Below are 18,854 nucleotides of genomic sequence, written 5' to 3'. Positions count from 1 at the left end.
GGAAACTACTGCGTAATAAATAATTTTCTCTATTTCCACGCTCCCCCTTATTTTGTAAATATATAAACCAAATTATATACATACCATTTATTTTTCCACTTCTTGATTTTGTTGATGTTGCTTCTTCGCTGTGAAATAGTAAATTTGGAGATATTTCGATTACTGAGATATAGATAACTTCGAAGACCACACTGCCTTTCCATGACGAAAGTAAAACAGTTCAAAATAGGGATGATACCTTTTTATTGACAGTGAAATATAAAATTATTTAACTGGATATTTCGAACACATATACAGTGTTCATCATCAGCAGTAAAACCAAGCAGTACTGCTGATGATGAACACTGTATATGTGTTCGAAATATCCAGTTAAATAATTTTATACTTCACTGTCAATAAAAAGGTATCATCCCTATTTTGAACTGTTTTACTTTCGACTGAGATATATGTTAGATAAACATACCCATCAATGCCTTTTCCATGCTCTTTCCAGATATAATAATTGCTTTCCTTGGAAATTCAATATTAAATCCTTTATAGACCCATAACATGATACCATTTTATAGAAAAAGGGCTAAAATATTATTTCAAAGTGATATAAGTTGCAGACATTGAGTTTTCCAAGTACAATTAGTTAAAAATAAAAAAAATAATATAACTTTGCCATGTTGATTCTATATTGTTTTCATCCTGTTAAAGGCAGCATTTTCTGAGCTCTAAATTTGACCAATATTATGATAGTAAATGTAGAAGTTTGTGAGAGCAGTATAGAAAAAAAAATAATAATTATTTTCACAAAACTGCATAAATACAAGTTAAATTAAACAATACCATTGGGTGGAGTGACTTGAAGTCTAGGGGAGATTTAACATCAAAAGGCTTTAACAAGATGGGGATGCAAGAAAAACCTGAAATTTTTGTTTTGAGCACTGAATTTTGTATAAGTGGTGTGTAAATGTCCAGACTATTACTTTTACTAGCCAAAAAAAAAATTTTAATATTTATTTATTAGGGAACATGAAAGTATCGTGGCATTTACTTTACTTAATGACCTGGTAATTACTTGAAGTAAGTTACACCACTTTTGCATGTTATTGTAGACGACTTGAAGCTAATCTAAATTGTGTGCTTATAACAGGCTGGCAGTTTGTTGAATGGCTGTAAGTGGCCCTATGCATTTGAAACAGCCAGAAGGAAAGGACGATGGGTGATATAAAAAAAAAAAATCCCTTGACTTCTAACTTTAATAAATGCGAAAGGTACTTATGCTGTTCCCAAGATGTTTTTTAATAAATTTGATCAACTGTTTTAAATACTCAAATAAAATTAAAATAATTTTAGAATGTTAGTTTTGGAATCTGAAGGAAAAGAACTTGGTGGTCAGATAAAAAAAATACAGTAAGCATTTGTGGGATAAGATATTGATGCAAAGACCCGGAACTGTGGTTGGTTAATATAGTGAACAAGAAGTTAACGCTGCGCAAAATCATGGTATATTCACTCACCTGAAACATAGGAAATTCTTTTGTTACTATAGAACGTGCATGTCTGAAGTGTGGCATTTTCCCCTCTGCTTTCCCTCTCTTTATTATCATAGTACCAAAGTACAAAGTACTTTGCAAAGTACAGTAGCAAAGTACCCTTTGCTTTCCCCTCTTTATTATCGTGCAAGTGACACATTATTATCAGTATTATCGTTATTATTGCAGTCCGTCTTGCCAACTTAATTCTCATCAGTGTATATCACCTTTGCGACCAAAGATCATATTCGTCTACAACAACAGGATTTAAGAGAAAAAGACGGGCATAACTCAAATAAAAAAGTACTACAAAACAAAAAATGTTATGATCTGTGCTTTCTTCATACCTGTAAATAACATTATATGCAACAGAAAAAAAAAACATAGAAACTAGACAATCTTCTAATAGTGATAACTGATGAACAATAACAAATTTCTAGGAAACGTAAAAATTAAAAACTTAAGATATGTAGAAACCCAATTAAATAACATATCGAACTTAAGACGAGGAGAAATTATCATGATAATGGAACCCATTACAAAGAGAAATGACAAATAGTGATGAATCCAAACTTAAACTGAAATAACCACAAGTAGGTATGATGTTACCAATCCCCTTCGAACCTCCCAAAGGAAATAGCGTCATTTTGACTATATCTAAGGTTACTTAATTGATTACAAAAAACGGATGTAAAAAAAAAAATAATAACTTGAAGCCAGTCTTCTCAAACATTGCTGAGTACCTACTGAGTCACCTTCTCAGTAGGGGCCCACCCCAGGCCACTCAGCGCGTCCCCAGGTAGCAGATAGGGGAAAGCCTTGCAGATATGCAGGGTACCTCCGGTGGTGATGGAGGAACGGACCAAGGGGGGACCCAGCCGCTGGGGGTCCTAAAATATAACCGGGATACCCTCGCCTGGGGGACATAAATTCAGGCGGAGGAGGAAGAAGGCCCCTCTGATGTAGACTGAGCTGGGCCACCGGCGTGTGGATATGTCCTGTCAGCTTCTAACCTTCTCCCAACAATGGGTAAAATCGTATGGTATGGCAGATTATCATCGTGGGAGGATCCTCTTCAGGAGGACAACTGCGAAAGGGCGGATGATTCAGCGACGAACAACGGCCTCTGCAAGTTCTAACCAGCCTTGAAAACTCTCCTTTTAACAAATGAATTATGGGCTCTATAAATCAAAGCAGAATTACTACCGCGTCCGGGGAAACCGACGAACCTAGCCATTTGATGATGATGATATGATGGCGAATGGAAGTAATATTGAACATACTACCGCGTACGGGGAAGCCGACGAACATGCTACCGCGTACGGGGAAACCGACGAACATGCTACCGCGTACGGGAAGCCGACGATCATAATAGGCCTATGACGACCCCCGGACGGGATGAGGATACCCTGCGACTCATCTTCACTAAAACTGTACTCAACACCCGGACTCTAGCCAAACCAGGAAAAATGGATCTACTACTGAGGGAACTAAACCGATACAAGTGGCACTTATTCGGGCTATCTGAGACACACCTCCCCCGAACCGGTGAAGAAACTATCTCTGGAACCTCCCTCCTACTCTCGGGACGCACCGATGGCACTCACATACAGGGTGTTGGATTCATCCTCTCACCAACTACAAAAATAGGCGCTGATCTCCTTCACGCCCGTATAAGAAAGGATAGCAACCATTAGACTAAAGAGATCCATGTCAAACCTTACCATCATCCAGGTATATGCTCCTGACTCTGCTCGAAGCGATGAATAATGTAAACAGTTCTTCTTTCAACTTCAAAGTGTCACCGACCAAACACCAAAGAAAGATATGCTCATCGTCATGGGCGACTTCAACGCTATCACGGGCAACGATCAGATTGATCGGAGAGATGTAATGGGACCTCACGGCCATGGCCGACTGAACGGAGGAGGTGAAAGGCTAATTAGTTTCCGTAGAGAAAACGACCTGTATATAACTAACACCGCCTTTAAACACAGACACCGCCGTAAGGTCACCTGGAGATCCCCCGACGAAGTAACTGAAAACATGATAGACTATGTGCTGATATCTAAACGCTGGAAGTCCTCAATAATGGATACTGTATCCCTTCCTGGTGCAGACTTTGATTCGGATCACTCACTCCTGATGTCCAAACTCAAGCTAAGACTGAAACGACTCCCCAAGACGACAAGAATCCCTAGATTCCGGACAGAGCTGCTTCGCGACCCCATAAAAAAAGGCGCCTATACCACCAGCCTATCGTCAAAATTCCGAGCTATCCTACAGAACTTCACTTCCCTCACTACCATCGAAGAGATTGATCAACTGGCTGAGCATGCAACTTCTGCAGTTTTGGAGACAGCAAATGATGTCCTCAGGAGGAAAACGAAAGACGAAAAGCCGTGGATTATTGAAGAAATAATCCAACTATGTAACCAAAAGCGTCTCTGCAACAACAAAGCTGACCCATGCAGCCGAGACACCTATAAATATCTCAAAAGGATAATCGAACGGGAAGTCCGAAAGGCCTTGCGTAACCATGTTACCGAGAAATGCAAGGAATGCGAAACCCAGTTTAGGAACGGAAACAGTCAAAAACTCTTCAAAACAGTTCGTGAACTGTCTAGCAGGAAAGATCCCATGTCCACAGCAATCCTAGACAAACATAACAATCCCTTCAGCGACGCAAAAATGAAATTCGAACGATGGAAGGAATATTTTGAAGATAAATTAAATCCGCAGGTCATTGCCGATCCCAACATCCTAAACTCCTTCCCCATTAATGATCGAGAACCTCCACCACCACTCTTAAAATCAGAAACTGAGGCAGCGATAAGATCCCTGAAACGAGGAAAGGCCCTAGGACCGGACGGTATCACTGCTGAACTAATTAACATTGACTCAGAGGACGTCGTCGAATTGTACCACAAAGTTGTGTCAGCCACTTGGTCAACGGGCCACATCCCACAGCTATGGTGCAAGGCAGCAGTGGTCCCAATCCACAAAGAAGGCTCAAGAAGAGAATGTGAGAACTACCGCCCGATCAGCTTGACCAGTCATAAAACTAGAATAGAATACTGACCAAAATTCTCCTACGTAGAATCCACGCAATTACAGCCTCCGTTCTGGGTGAATACCAAGCTGGCTTCCGACCTGGACGATCGACCATTGACCAAATCCTCACTGTTCGTCAGCTCATGGAACGCTTTGTCGAGTTCAACAGAGACCTATATCATCTCTTTATTGACTTTCGGCAAGCCTTCGATTTAATCTGGAGGAAAAGTCTGTGGAACTTCCTAGCACATTACGGTATCCCCGACCAAATCGTCACGATTATTGAGAATATATACAGCCAATCCAGAAGCCCGATACTCACCACTGATGGACTCTCTGATGAATTCTCAACGTCCTCGGGAGTGTTACAAGGATGTAATCTGTCGCCCCACCTGTTCAACCTGTTTCTTCACGCCATACTTTCACTGATACCAGACGAACATGGAGCCAAAATAGGTGGAGTCCTAGTAAACAAGCTTGCCTATGCTGATGACATCGACCAGCTCTCTACAATGGCCGCTGATCTCCAAAGACAAGCAGACTGTCTCAACGAAGCCACAAAACCTTTTGGCATGCAAATTAACGCCAAAAAAACGAAAGCTATGGTCACGTCACGCCAAAAACAAGCAGCTACTCCTTCCATAATGATCGACGGCCAGCCGGTTGAAACGGTTGACCAATTCGTCTACCTGGGCAGTCTCCTCACAGCGGACAATTGTCATACCTCCGACATCAAACGCCGCCTAGCTCTTGCTAGCTCCTGTTTTAAAAGGCTCACAAATATCTGGAAATGCCGAAACCTGTCTAACCAGCTGAAAGTTCAACTTTTCAACAGCCTGATTGTGCCAATTGCTTTATATGGGTGTGAGACCTGGACCTTGAAGATCGAAAATGAGCGTAACCTACTTGCATTCGAGATGAGATGTCTCTGTCGCATCGCAAGAATCACCTATACTGAACATGTGACCAATGAGGAGGTGCGAAGACGGCTGAAGTCCCCCGACACAATCCTAAATAAAATCAAGCGACAACAACTGCGATGGCTCGGACATGTCAATAGAATGGACGACGACCGTCTACCAAAAATCTCCCTCGAAGGAACCATAGACGGATCTCGACCACAAAGAAGACCTAGCAAGAGGTGGATTGAAAACTTTGACCGAAAGCGCATCGTTGAGTTGACTCGAACTGCACACGATAGAACAACGTACCGAGCCCTGGTTCATGCCCTATCAAAAGAAGTGGCCCCAAAACGTCCCACGAGGATGGACGGGACTTAAATAAGTAAATCCTTAAATTTCAATCCTGTTAAATACTACAAGTAATTTGGAAAATATTTGATTACATTTTTTTTGGATTTCTTTAAAAGGATATTAATCTTTTTTTGTTCTAATCAAAAAGCTTAGAAATCCTGTGTAACAAACTTTGATGGAAGCTAAAAGCCATTGGTGAAACACATAACAAAAAAGCTATATAATCTTAGGTTCCTGTTAATTCTTCTTCCTCATAAAATTTGGTTTCTCTGTACAAACGGTGACTGAGACAATAAGTAATACAATTTGGAATGAGATTATGTTTAACATCACCTATCACAGCAAAGCTTGGCCTTCTTTGTGACATGGGCAAAGACATAAATTGACAACTTTCATTTAGAACTACTGGATCCCCCACTACATAGCAGTAACCCAGCTCAATCAGACTATAAGACTTAATAACTAGTTGTTTTTTTAATAAAAGAAAACACTGTCTTGAAGCCAGGAATTGAAGATTTTGTTAGAGAAGAAGAAGAAAGAATTGTTAAGAAGCACTAGTCGGCTGTGTACCAGGCGGATATTTTTCAGTTACTCCAGCTACTGCACAGTAACTGCCCATTTTGAACTGCAATACACCCGGGGGGATGCGCCAAGAATGGCTAAGGAAGATTTGTTATTCTATTTGCATAAGGAACTCTCCCTTCCCCCGTTTTTTTTATTTTCAAAAAAGTAAAAAAAATTTATTAGTCTATGAAATGGTTCCCATCATCTTTAACCCACTTAAATGATTGTATTGCTTTTGTATTGTATAGAATTAACGAGGCTTCTTGTCTACTAAGGTCCCTGTGTCGCCCCTGCAGTGCATTGCTGCAGCATGATTCGATCTCTGGGTCCCGTATTACCAAGCTAAGGTCAAAACCCACTGCGCCACTACAGGACCCCACTTAATTGAATACTCTATAGTTTTAGACTTTTGAAATTTCTGCCTCTTTTACTGTTTTGTTTTGAATATTATTTGGATATCTTACTTGTTTTTTATATTGAAAGTGGGACTGTCACTCCAGAAAAAGGAAACTGATTCGTCTTGTCTTGTTCTTCTTTTTAGTTAAAGAACTTTTGGGTAGTAGAGACTGAAGCTTTCATATTGATCAATGTTAAAAAAATTTTAAACATGTTTAAATCCATTGTTGAAACTTGGGGCTGTCACTCCAGTAAAGGGAAATAAATTTCTTTTTTCCTTTTCTTCTTTTTAGTTAACAGAACTCTTGGCTCGCAGAGACTGAAGCTTTCTTGATCCACATTGAAACATCTTAAAACGTGTTTAGTTGAAACAATGGATTTATACACGTCTACTAAACAGGGCTGTTGAGAGCTACTTACTGGGCTAACCGTGCTTTCTAGCACGGTAATAAAATCGCTTACTCTGATTACTGCAGGCAGTAACTATTCTCGTTCTCTGCAGATTGGACAATAACCATTTTTCTGCTGGGAATGGAAATAGTAACCATTTGATTACTTCAGTTAGTGCCTGGAACACACCCGTCGTTTAAACTAGTGATTGTCCTATTTGTTTGACATAGAATCTGTTGAATATATTATTTAGTATTCGACGTTTAATATTTTGATGGAAGGATTTCAATCGCTGGGTTTCGTAAAATTTTGGCCAGAAAATTAAATGAACAGGCATGCAGTTTCGCGATTTGTACGTAAAAATTTTACTCTTCGGCTCTATTTGTTGCACATTGTTTTCATTGTAGGCTATTGGTTATTCAATTTCTACTTTGCATTGGAATCAAGGAATATAAAATTCTAGTTTAAAGGCTTCTTGCTATCTTGGACAGTAAGACATGTTGACATAGCTGAACAAAATTGTGTGACTTGAATCAAGGGCCAGTAACGTAGGCTAGTCTGCCTTTGGAAAATAGCCTATCAAGTTTTTATGTTTAGGCTACCTTTTTCTTATTTCTAGGACTTAATAGATTATATAGCCTATGTGATGAGTATCTATACCTGTCTAAATTTCATTGGCTCTATTTTTTTGAAAAAGTAATTCTGAATATGTGTAGGCTATTTCCTTTTATGATATAGGTCTGATTAAGGGTTGTCTTGTAAATTTCAAAAATTATCAAAACTTATTCTGGTAAAATTCTGGTTTATCTACTTTTTGCTGTCTTGGGAAGGGGCTAGGTTGGGAAAATGAAACTTTCAGGGAAGGGTCTACAGACTAAAGTATATCCCAGGAATGTATTTTGGTAAATTCATAGCAAACCATTTAACTGGCTTTCATGTAAAGTAAATACACCACTTGATGCCTTTTTTATGCTCTCTATGAATATAACAATTGCTAATACCTTAAAGTCAGATTTAAGCACTTTTAACCTAACCCAACCTGCACTAACCTTATTATAAATAATTTTAGCACTGAGAAAATATAGTATTATTTTGTCAAAAACTAGGCAGAGAAAACAGTATTATTTTGTTAGAAATTACATAGGCCTATAACTTGTACTTTAACTGAAAATTTGTCATTTTTAAGAGTTTAAAAATGCAAAAATTTGAATTTGTTGTAGAAACATTTGTTGTATTCATAAAGAACATAAAAAGGCATCAAGTGGTATGTTTACTTCATTGGTAAGTCAGTTATATGAACTATCATAATTTTTTGAAAATTCATCATTTTGAAGAGCTAAAAAAGTGCTTAAATCTGTATTTAAGGTAGAAGCGATTATTATATTTGTAAAGACCACAAAAAAGGCATCAAGTGGTATATTTATTTTATGCAAAAGCCAGTTATATGGTTTGCTATAAATTTACCAGTATTTTATAAGATGAGATATAAATTTATTAAGAAAAGAAAACAAACACTATTCACCATTTGCCTGCCAAGAAAGGCAATAAGCTTGTGAGGGCAAGCAAGGTTATCACCCTTAGCTAATTAAAACCACATTCATATCACAGTACTCAATACAAAAGAAACTCAACTGATGAAGGAAGAAAAGAGAAAGAGGAAAAAGACAAAAAGAAGACAGAAAAAGTAAAATTAACAGCAAATAAATCAGGGAAATGTCTTGAATAGAATGACAACCTGGAACAGGCCTTACATCAAAATTACTCACAAGATAAAAGAAACTTCTTTACCTGTGACTTGAAAGCAGTGCTGTCACTTACTTGAAGTACTACTTAAGTAAAATTTTCCATTACTTGTACTTGTACTTAAGTAAAAACTCTAGGGTGTACTTATTACTTGATATTTAAGTAAGATTACGAAATACTTATTACTTAAGATACTTTTAATGTACTTGTTTTTCAAATACTTTTGTGTACGTGTGCTTTGGCCATGTACAAAAACACATTGCATAATATAGACATCTATTATCAAAAACCATAACAAGTTGCTGAGAACAGATGGTGGTGAATAAATGAATTCCCGACAGCATGTTTAAAGAAGAAGCAGGACCTTTCATGTCATAACTGTCTTTAATCTCAAACTAACTGAAAAGTCAGCATGGCCAAACAACTTCCATTTATACTCCAAGGGAGGTACTTTACTGTGAAGGGTGAAATTGACCAAGATGGGTCTGTGAATGCATCCTGCAAGTTTTGCCCTGACAAAACCGTAAAGGGATACATACATGCAACAACCAACTTCCACAAGCATTTGAAGGTAACTGACTCCTATTTGCTGCCTATTTGTATTTATGTCATGTGTCTTTTTTCTTTATTGTCATGATTAGCCTTATTCCATCAATTAATGGGCCACTCCATCACTCCAGGGACTGATGGCCCATTGGTAAATGTCAACTTTCGTTCCAAGTGCTCTAAAGTGCATATTACTACATATAACAAGATTCTCATGATCGCATTTTGTTTCTTTGTCATTATTACAGAAGGGCATCCATTTTTTGGCTTTCTAAAATCCCCCCTCCAACGAAACTAAAAATATGTAAAGTAGGCTTGCAGTAAATTTATGGCAGTTCATATAGGGTAAGACGACCAGTACTGGGACACTTCAATCACTCTGCCTATTCTGGGACAGAATCTTTGGTTAGATTACAACATATCCAATACTGGGACAAAAGACAACAGGTTTTTTGGAAGCAACCCAGAAAAATGTATAGATTGGGTGTCCAAGATTAAAGTCTTTTGTCCCAGTATTGGACATGTTGTAATCCAATTAAAGCTTCTGTCCCAGAATAGGCAGAGTGATCAAAATGTCCCAGTACTGGTTGTCTTACCCTAACTGACTTAATAATAAAGTGAACATACCACTCTATGCCTTTTTTATGCTCTTTACGAATATAATAATTGCTTCGAACATAAATTCAAACTTAAGCACTTTTTGAGCTCTTAAAAATGACAAATTTTCAAAAAAATATGACAGTTCATGTAAATGACATACCAATAAATTGAACATGCCACTCAATGCCTTTTTTATGGCACTTGGTATTAACCAAGTGACATAGCAATTGCAAAGTCAGTCAGTCTGTCTGTCAGTCCTGGTTTTGGTACTTCAGGCACTTCCAGGTAAGTTAGGACACTGAAATTTGGTAGGTGTATCTGGGACTGGACTAGATTAAATTAGAAATAGTCTTTTTCCGGTATTGACCATCTGTTGATCAAATCCTAATGAAATTTGATTTTTGGAAGGATATCGTGTCTCAGAGATGTTATTTTAAATCCCGACAGGATCTGTTGACATTGGGGGGGGGGAGTTGGGAAGGGGAATTTAAAATCTTGGAAAACGCTTAGAGTAGAGGGATTGGGATGAAAATTGGTGGGAAAAATAAGCACAAGTCCTAGATACATAATTGACATAACCAGAACGGATCCGCTCTCTTTGGGGTAGTTGGGGGGGGGGGGGTTAATTCTGAAAAATTAGAAAAAATGAGGTATTTTTAACTTACGAATGGGTGATAGGATCTCAATGAAACTTGACATTTAGAATGATGTCGTGTTTCAAAGCTCTCATTTTAAATCCCGACCGGATTTGGTAACATTGGGGGGAGTTTGGGGTGGGGGAACCTAAAATCATAGAAAACGCTTAGATTGGAGGGATCGGGATGAAACTTGGCAAGAAAAACAAGCAAAAGTCTTAGATACGTGATTTACATAATTGGAACAGATCTGCTCTATTGGGGGGGGGTTAATTCTGAAAAATTAAAAAAAATGATGTATTTTTAGCTTACAAAGGAGTGATCAGATCTTCATGAAACTTCATATTTAGAAGAACTTCATAACTCAGATGTTTCATTTCAAATCTCAACCTGATCCAGTGTCATAGGGGGGGCAGTTGGGGAGGGGACCAGAAATCTTGAAAAATACTTAAAGTGGAGAGATCAAGATGAAACTGGATGGGAAGAATAAAATCCTGTCTAAGATACGTGACTGACATAACCGGACCGGATCTGCTCTGTTTGGTGGTGTTTTTTTTTTTTTGGGGGGGGGGTAATTTTGAAAATTGAGGTATTTGTAACTTATGAAAGGGTGACTAGATCTTAATGAAATTTGATATTTAGAAGGATCTTGAGCTTTGAAGCTCAAATTTGAAATTCCGACCAGATCCTGTGACATTGGGGGGAGTTGGAGGGGGAAACCGGAATTCTTGGAAAACATGAAAATTGGGATATTTTTATCTTACGAATAGGTGATCGGATCTTAATGAAATTTGATATTTCGAAGGAATTCACGTCTCAGAGCTCTTATTTCAAATCCCAAACAAATCTTTTTACATTGGGGGAGTTCGAGGGGGAAATCTTGGAAAACACTTGCAGTGGAGGAATCGGGATGAAGCTTGGTGGTTAGAATAAGCAAATGTCCTTGATATGGGATTGACGTAACCATACCAGATTTGCTCTCTTTGGGGGAGTTAGGGGAGGGGTTTGGTGATTTGACGAGTTTGGAGCTTCTGGACGTGCTAGGACGATGAAAATTGGTAGGCTTGTCAGGGAGCTGCACAAATTGACTTGATAAAGTCGTTTTACCAGATTCGACTATCTGGGGGCTAAAGGGAAAGGAAAAATTAGAAAAAAAGGTATTTATAACTTACGAGTGGGTGATTGGATCTTAATGAATTTGATATTTAGAAGTACATTGTGACTCAGAGCTCTTATTTTAAATCCCGACCGGCATTAAGCCTCTGATTTTCCTTTTAAATCAATTTATTGATTCTTAGAATTTTGCTTGAGCTCTAACCATATGAGCTCTTGGCTTTTAGCTCTTCTCGCCTCGTCACAAGTGCCATATCAGCTATTAGCTCTTGTAATGAGTAAAAATTATCATACTACACCTACAGTTAATGCAGATTTCCTGAAGATTCAGACTGAAAATATTGCATTTAGACAGATGGTATTTGTGTCATAAAACATTTTTTTCGTACTCTTGTTCAAGATACAGTGTCTACATAGCTGCTATATAGATCCAATCTTTATTTATATCTAAGACTCAGCTTCTTTCTTCTAAAAAAAAAATCTGATACTGACCTCTTAATGGAGAATTGGTGGTGTTCAACTAAAGCTGTGACTCACAAGAAATCTTGTGGACAAAAATTTAAGATAAAATCAATCCTCATTATGTCTGAACTGCCAAAGTCTGCCTCTGGATTTAGAGTAAACTCACATATAGCTCCACGTCCTATTTTTGAATGTGAAATAAGGTAATTGTTTATGACAGAAAAATTGTAGTATGATTATCACTCAGTTTAATTTTATTTAAAAGTTATATAATATTTTTTTTATTATTATTTCACAGTTCACTGGTCGTCAGTGAGCTAACATTCCTTGTTTTGTGCTAAATGTTGCCTAAATACTGTAGTCCATTAGTGTTTAATTTTTGTCATCTTGTCAACTTTTGGATGGTGGAAAAAATCCATCAAGATAGGTTTTTGGGATCCGTCCGTCCGTCTGTGCAATCGATTATAGCAAATTCAAGACAACCGCCAGTTGGATTTGGATTAAAATTGAACTATAGGTGCCCAAGATCATAAGACACATTAAGATTGAAGATGAAGACCCTAGCTCAAATAGGAAGAGGGGGAGGTGGCTTTAAGTGGTAAAAAAGTTATTTTTCGTTTAACTCAGTTTAACTTGCGAATGAAGCAATGGATCTCAATGAAAGTTAAGCCAAAGATACCAAATACCATAAGACTCATGGTACTTGGAGATGGAGACCCTAGCCTAATTAGGACGAAGGGTAGGGGGCTTTAAGTGCTTAAAAAAGGTGAGTTTTTCATTTAATTCAGTGCAACTTGCAAATGGAATGATGGATATCAATGAAAATTGAACCAAAGATGCCCAAAACCATGAGACGCATCAAGTTTTGAGATTAAAACCCTAGCACAAATAAAACGAGGGGGAGTGGTTTTTAAGTTCTGAAAAATTGAGGTATTTGTTTAATTTAGTATCACTTGCAAATGGAGCAACGGATCCAAATGAAAGCTAGACCAAAGATGCCTAAGATTAGGGATTATACCGAATTCTGATATCACAAACCCTATTTCAAACAGGGCAAGGGCAGCGGTCTCAAGTTTTAAGAAAGTTGACTTTGCCTTCAATTTAGTAGGACCTGTAACTTATGGATGGAGTGACGATTCTGGAGTCAGATTCGTCTGAATACCTGTATGTGCAGGAATGAATTTGACACAATACCACCGCGTTGGATCCCGCTTGAATTCACCGGACCTATTGTTCTTGCTCTATAGAATTTTTTATTTTCAGACAGGTCATCCCACCGCATACACTGAGTTTATAGCTACAAATTTCAAGAAAATCAGGGAAGCAAAAACAAAGTGAAATTCTGGAAAATGTATCAGACGAAACTGAAAATGAAACTGTAAAAGGGGAATTCTTTGGAAAGAAGCTAAGATGCACGAAAGAACAAGCTAACCAGTTGATCATGGATTATGTTGTGACGGATATGCGACCATTAAGCCCTGTGAATAGTGAAGCTTTCAAAAGCATGATTTGTGGCCTCAATCCATATGTTTGCCCAATAATGTCTAGAGAGACGTTAGCAAAAAAGATCGACCAATCGCTGTTCGATACAAAGAAAAGAATTACTGAGATTTTGGAGAAAACCAATTACGTCACAATGACTTGCGATATCTGGTCTAGCAGCAATCGGAGTTTCATGGGTGTTACTGCTCATTTCTTAGATGGTAACAATCATTTTTTGCCAATGATTCTTGCTGTTAGAAGATTTACAGGTTCACATACGTTTGACAGAATAACTGAAATGATCTTCAGCATTTTTCGAGAGTACGGTTTAGACACCAATTTAGAAAAAGTGAGAGCTATTGTGAGGGACAATGCATCAAATTTTGTGAAAGCATTCAAACAAAATGCAAAGCTTGCCATTGAGCCACAGATTGAAGAAGGTGACTCGGATACAGACATTGATTTTCAAGAGGGAAAGCCAGATAATATGGACGTGTTGGTTTAGTGTTACCATCAGTCAACATAAGTGAATCTGCTACCACAACTTTTTCCCTTGTATGTGAAGATAGTGGCAGTGTGAATCACACTTTAGCTTCTGACAATAAACCAGGAACGGAAACTACGAGTGACAACAGTGACCATGTTCATAAGTATCCAGGTTAAGGGTCTGAGTACGAGCTGGAGATGTATTTGCAACAGCATTTTCGCTGTTGCAGCCACACGCTGAACCTGTTGGCAACAACTGATGCAAAGCACGCCTTAGAAAAAGACCTTAACTTCAGGAGAGCACTGTTAAACATCAGAACAAAGTGTCAGTCAGTGTGGAATTCATTAAGCCACAGCTCAAAGAATAACGATCTTGTCATGGATGTTTTTGAGAAAAAGTTGATTCGCCCTAATGCTACAAGATGGAACTCTGATTATGATGTACTGATTAGAATTCTTGAATGCCAACAAGCTGGAAAACTGACCACAGTTTGCGACGTACTAAAGAAGCCAAGATTTAAGCAAAATTAGATAGACTTTCTAAGTGAATATGTCTCTGTACTGGAACCTATAACAATAGCCCTTGACATGCTCCAGGTAGAAGACAAAGCTTTCTTCGGGATAGTTTTCCCTACCGTTCGGTCACTGGAAAGAAAGCTTCAAAAGCTCCAGCTATCTGTCAAGTATACTAAGGCACTGGTTGGAATTAAATAACTGGTTGGAGTACCAGCAAAGACATAGTTGGATTTAAGTTACTGAGATCTCCACATAATTTCTTTGAAATGTCTGACGAAGAGGAAGCCACCATTCAGTCGGATGAAATGAAAACAACAAGAGTTGGAGTCTTGCGGTATCTAAGTGACTCTATACAAGATGTTTCAGTTTTGAGACACTATCCTATGGTGGAGTTGGTTTTTCGGAAGTTCAACTGCATACCACCTACATCAGCGCCAGTGGAGCGTCTTTTTTCGAAGGGAGAGTGATTCTCTGTCCAAGGCGTAGCTCCTTGGCACATCACAGGTTCGAAAGCCTGGTTCTTCTCAAAGCTAGTAGGAGCCTAAAAATTTGAATGTTATATACCAACTTTTTATTCCTTCTGCATTAAAATTTTTCAGTGTTAAAGATTTCTCAGTTGACAGAGGGGCTATTATGGTGTTGAACTCTTACGTTCGTTTACACAAATAGGGGGGTTTAAACGTGAAGAAGAGCTCCTGATTTGCTTGGCTCAAGTATTAACCACGGGGTTGTGTTTAGTTTCTGAAAAACAGATACATGTACTAAAGAAATACCTGCAGGCCAGCTTTCAATAAAGACCTGGCACTACTGGAAACAGGGGATTACCTGGGATGTGTCAATAAAATTAGACTGTCTTGGTCAGAAAAGATTCAGTCAGTAGATTCCCAATTTCTAGAATAAGGCTTATTATCTTACATACAGTTTACCCATAATCTGGAAAATCAGAAGCAAAAAATATCCCTTTTTCAGAATTGAAAAAGGGATAATTTCATGATTTTCAATTCTACCCATGGCTTGCCCAAACCCTAGAAATAATCCTTTTCCAAAATGAGCCATACTGAAGCGAACCTTCAACCGAATATTCCATCCCCAGAGAAAAACTACTTTTATCTCGGGAGATTTTCGACTTAATTTCATGGTTTTTGCCATTTCGTGGTGTGAAAACTGCTCCTAGAAATAGATAAGTTGCAACTTCTGCAGTTTGACCAACCGTATGGAATGCGTCTGAATCAGCGGGTTTGCTGCAGGCCAGTGATTTACCAATATACGTTTGTAAGGAATTTTACTGACCATCTGAATTGACTACACAGCATGCGGCTTGCTTGATTGAAAACCAGACATGTAGGATGTAGATGCCATACATTTTCATTGCGCGTCTGAAATGTAACTTGAAAACTTGAGGCAGTTTCCTTGCAAAGGCGCCGAGGGTGATAAATGTCACCGAAGTAGTAGTAGGCAGGTTCAATAGCAGAACTTGACAGCTACCGATGATTTGCGTTTCTTTAAAACATATACAAAATTAAGCTACACTTGTAAATATAAATCAAACTGTAAACATTGACTCTTATTGTACATATCGACGAAAACCGGGACAAAAGAATTATCATATCAGTTTGTTCTTGCTTTAACGGGAGCTAACTTATTTGCTTTCTTGTTCTTGATGGTAGAGGTTGATCAAGTAGAATGTCATGGTGCTAAGATTTAGAAAGCAAGAACTTTCCAAAACTCATTATCAGTGTTTCATACCGATTTTGGAGTGACGACAGTCCAAGCACTTTCAGAACCTTTTCGTAGGGGATGTCACGGCGGCCCAAGATGATCGATGCCACTCACTTCTGAACCAATTTAAGCTCCTGACAAAGATACACTGTTCTAAGTGCTGAGGGCGCCCAAACAGGGCAAGTATATTCCAGAATGGGGCGGACGTACTTTATGTATGCATACTTGATGCTCTCTGTGTTCGCACTGAACCTAAGCATATAGTTTAAAGTCAGTAGACTAGCATTTGCACTTTTAATCACGTTTTCGATATGTGCAGCAAAGCTGAAGTCATATGAATCAAGACTTCATTTTCGTACTGTTCTTTTCTTTCAGCACGCTGACAGCCAGTGACCTTCAGCTAGATGCCGAAAGTGTGAATTTTTGCTGCTCTTTTTTATTGAGCTTTGATTTCTCTAATTAAAAAAGTCTGCAACTGATTCAATTGACTCCTTACTTTTAAATTTGTGTTGTTTTTTTTTTTTTTTTTGCTAAGGTTTTTGCTTATTGAAGAATGGACTACTTTATTGCCTTTTATCTGTTTTAAAGCTAATCCTAAGTTTGTTTTTCTATTTTCCCGGTTTTTTCAACCACTCCCCAACGTTTCAAAATAACCCTGTATTTCTTCAAACGCGCCAGATTTGACTGAACACTAATCACCAGAAGCTTAACTATACATGTACTCTGGTAATCCTGTCATGTGATCTGTCTGATCCAATCATGAGTTTTTTTGACTGCACTTAATTGTTTTGACAGTCTTTTGCCTTTCAAGCTGTTGTGTTGAAAATCGGTTCAGATTATTTTTGGACTTGGTTGGGTGTGTTACCAAACAAAGAAAATGGTTAAAAACGACAAAATTGAAAGTCTGGTTCTTGATTAAGATTTTCAGGAGAGGAATGGCGGGGGGGACATGTTATAGGCAAGGGAAAGGGCTAAGAAGCCTTCAGAATGGCTTTAACAAAAAGGTTGCTTGGGCTTGATTTATATATATATATATATATATATATATATATATATATATATATATATATAAGCTATGTCAAAATACATAGTAATAGAATACATAGTAATACTTCAAGTACTTGAAGTACTACTTAAGTAAATTTTGGCATGTACTTGATACTTAAGTAAGAATAGGGTGAGTACTTATTACTTGATACTTAAGTAAAAAAAGAATGAGTACTTAATACTTGATACTTAAGTAAAAATTTGGAGTACTTGTTGCAGCACTGCTTGAAAGCCAGAAGACTAGGCACATTTTTCACACCCTTGAGCACAATATTCCAAACCTGGGGACCATAATGGCAAATCACAAAAGCTGCCCAAGTAGTACTCCTAAACTCATGAGTTAAGTTATCAGCTTTTCTTGTATTATGATCATGATGGTCTTTAATAAAGTAAAAAGATTTTCAAAAGCAGGAGTGAGCAGTCAATTCAAATATTTATACAAAAAAAAATCAAAACTTGGTAATCTTGAATTTGGGATATATCCATTAACTTATTCTTTTTAAAATGCTCATGAGCAGGAACCTCATCAGAATCATAAAATTCTGATAATAATTTTATAGTTCTATTCTGAAGTTTATGTACTCTTTTGAAACATGTTACAAAATTACTTGCCCATAGTACATCCATAGCTAAAAGAGAAACCAACATTTTATTTTACTTTTTATCTTGGGAGTCCTAAAAAACTGACTCACAATCACCTAAATCATAGCAGCTATTAAAGATTTCCTATGATAGGGGAAAATAGTTTTGGGCCTTAATACTACAAGATGATTAGCTTTAATGCTACAAATAAAATAGGGTCAATAAAACTTAGGCTTCCACTATTTGCTAATGAGTGTACTAGCATCTTATATATAATTTTTTTTTTCTTGGCATGAAAATTCCCTTCTCCTGGTAAAGAAAGGGCTAAGATAAGGTGCTATTTCATCACCAACGGCATTTAATAACAGTTGTAAAGCCACAATAAAAGTCGCTCATGATTTATAATCTGTGGTATTGATTTGTCTTAGATTTGCTATGTGGATGATGTACTAAATCTGAACTGCTTTCTGTGTGGGCTAGAAGATAAGTTTATCAAGTTACAACAAGTTTGTGACTATATTGGACTCCAGTTTAATACTTAAAAGTCTGAAGTACTTCTTTGTAATTTGACATCTATGATGCTGGTTGGAGCATCACACTTGGTGAATATCATTTCGGAAGGGGTCTTCTTTTAAATATTGCTGTATAGTGGCACAAAAGGGGAAGTTTGACTTTTGTCTGTTGGCCCAGGTGTATAAAGCTATGGTTTTGCCTCATTATCTGTATTCTAGGTCATTTTGGCACAT

The 18,854-nt window shown here is 37.8% G+C and overlaps 2 protein-coding genes across 6 annotated transcripts in view; both read left to right on the top strand.

Moving 5' to 3' along the window:
• LOC136028000 (zinc finger protein 431-like) overlaps positions 1–18,854 on the top strand; it is an 82,133-nt gene that overhangs the window by 33,022 nt on the left and 30,257 nt on the right. The window lies entirely within an intron of this gene.
• LOC136028001 (zinc finger protein 239-like) overlaps positions 7,350–18,854 on the top strand; it is a 79,528-nt gene continuing 68,023 nt past the window's right edge. Inside the window, exon 1 of the mRNA XM_065705536.1 lies at positions 7,350–7,529. The gene's annotated coding sequence lies outside the window, so the exon portion shown is untranslated. The remainder of the gene's footprint in view (positions 7,530–18,854) is intronic.

The sequence above is a fragment of the Artemia franciscana genome, chromosome 6 (assembly GCF_032884065.1).
Source record: "Artemia franciscana chromosome 6, ASM3288406v1, whole genome shotgun sequence".
NCBI lineage: Eukaryota > Metazoa > Arthropoda > Branchiopoda > Anostraca > Artemiidae > Artemia > Artemia franciscana.
This window is presented reverse-complemented; position numbering and strand designations above follow the sequence as displayed.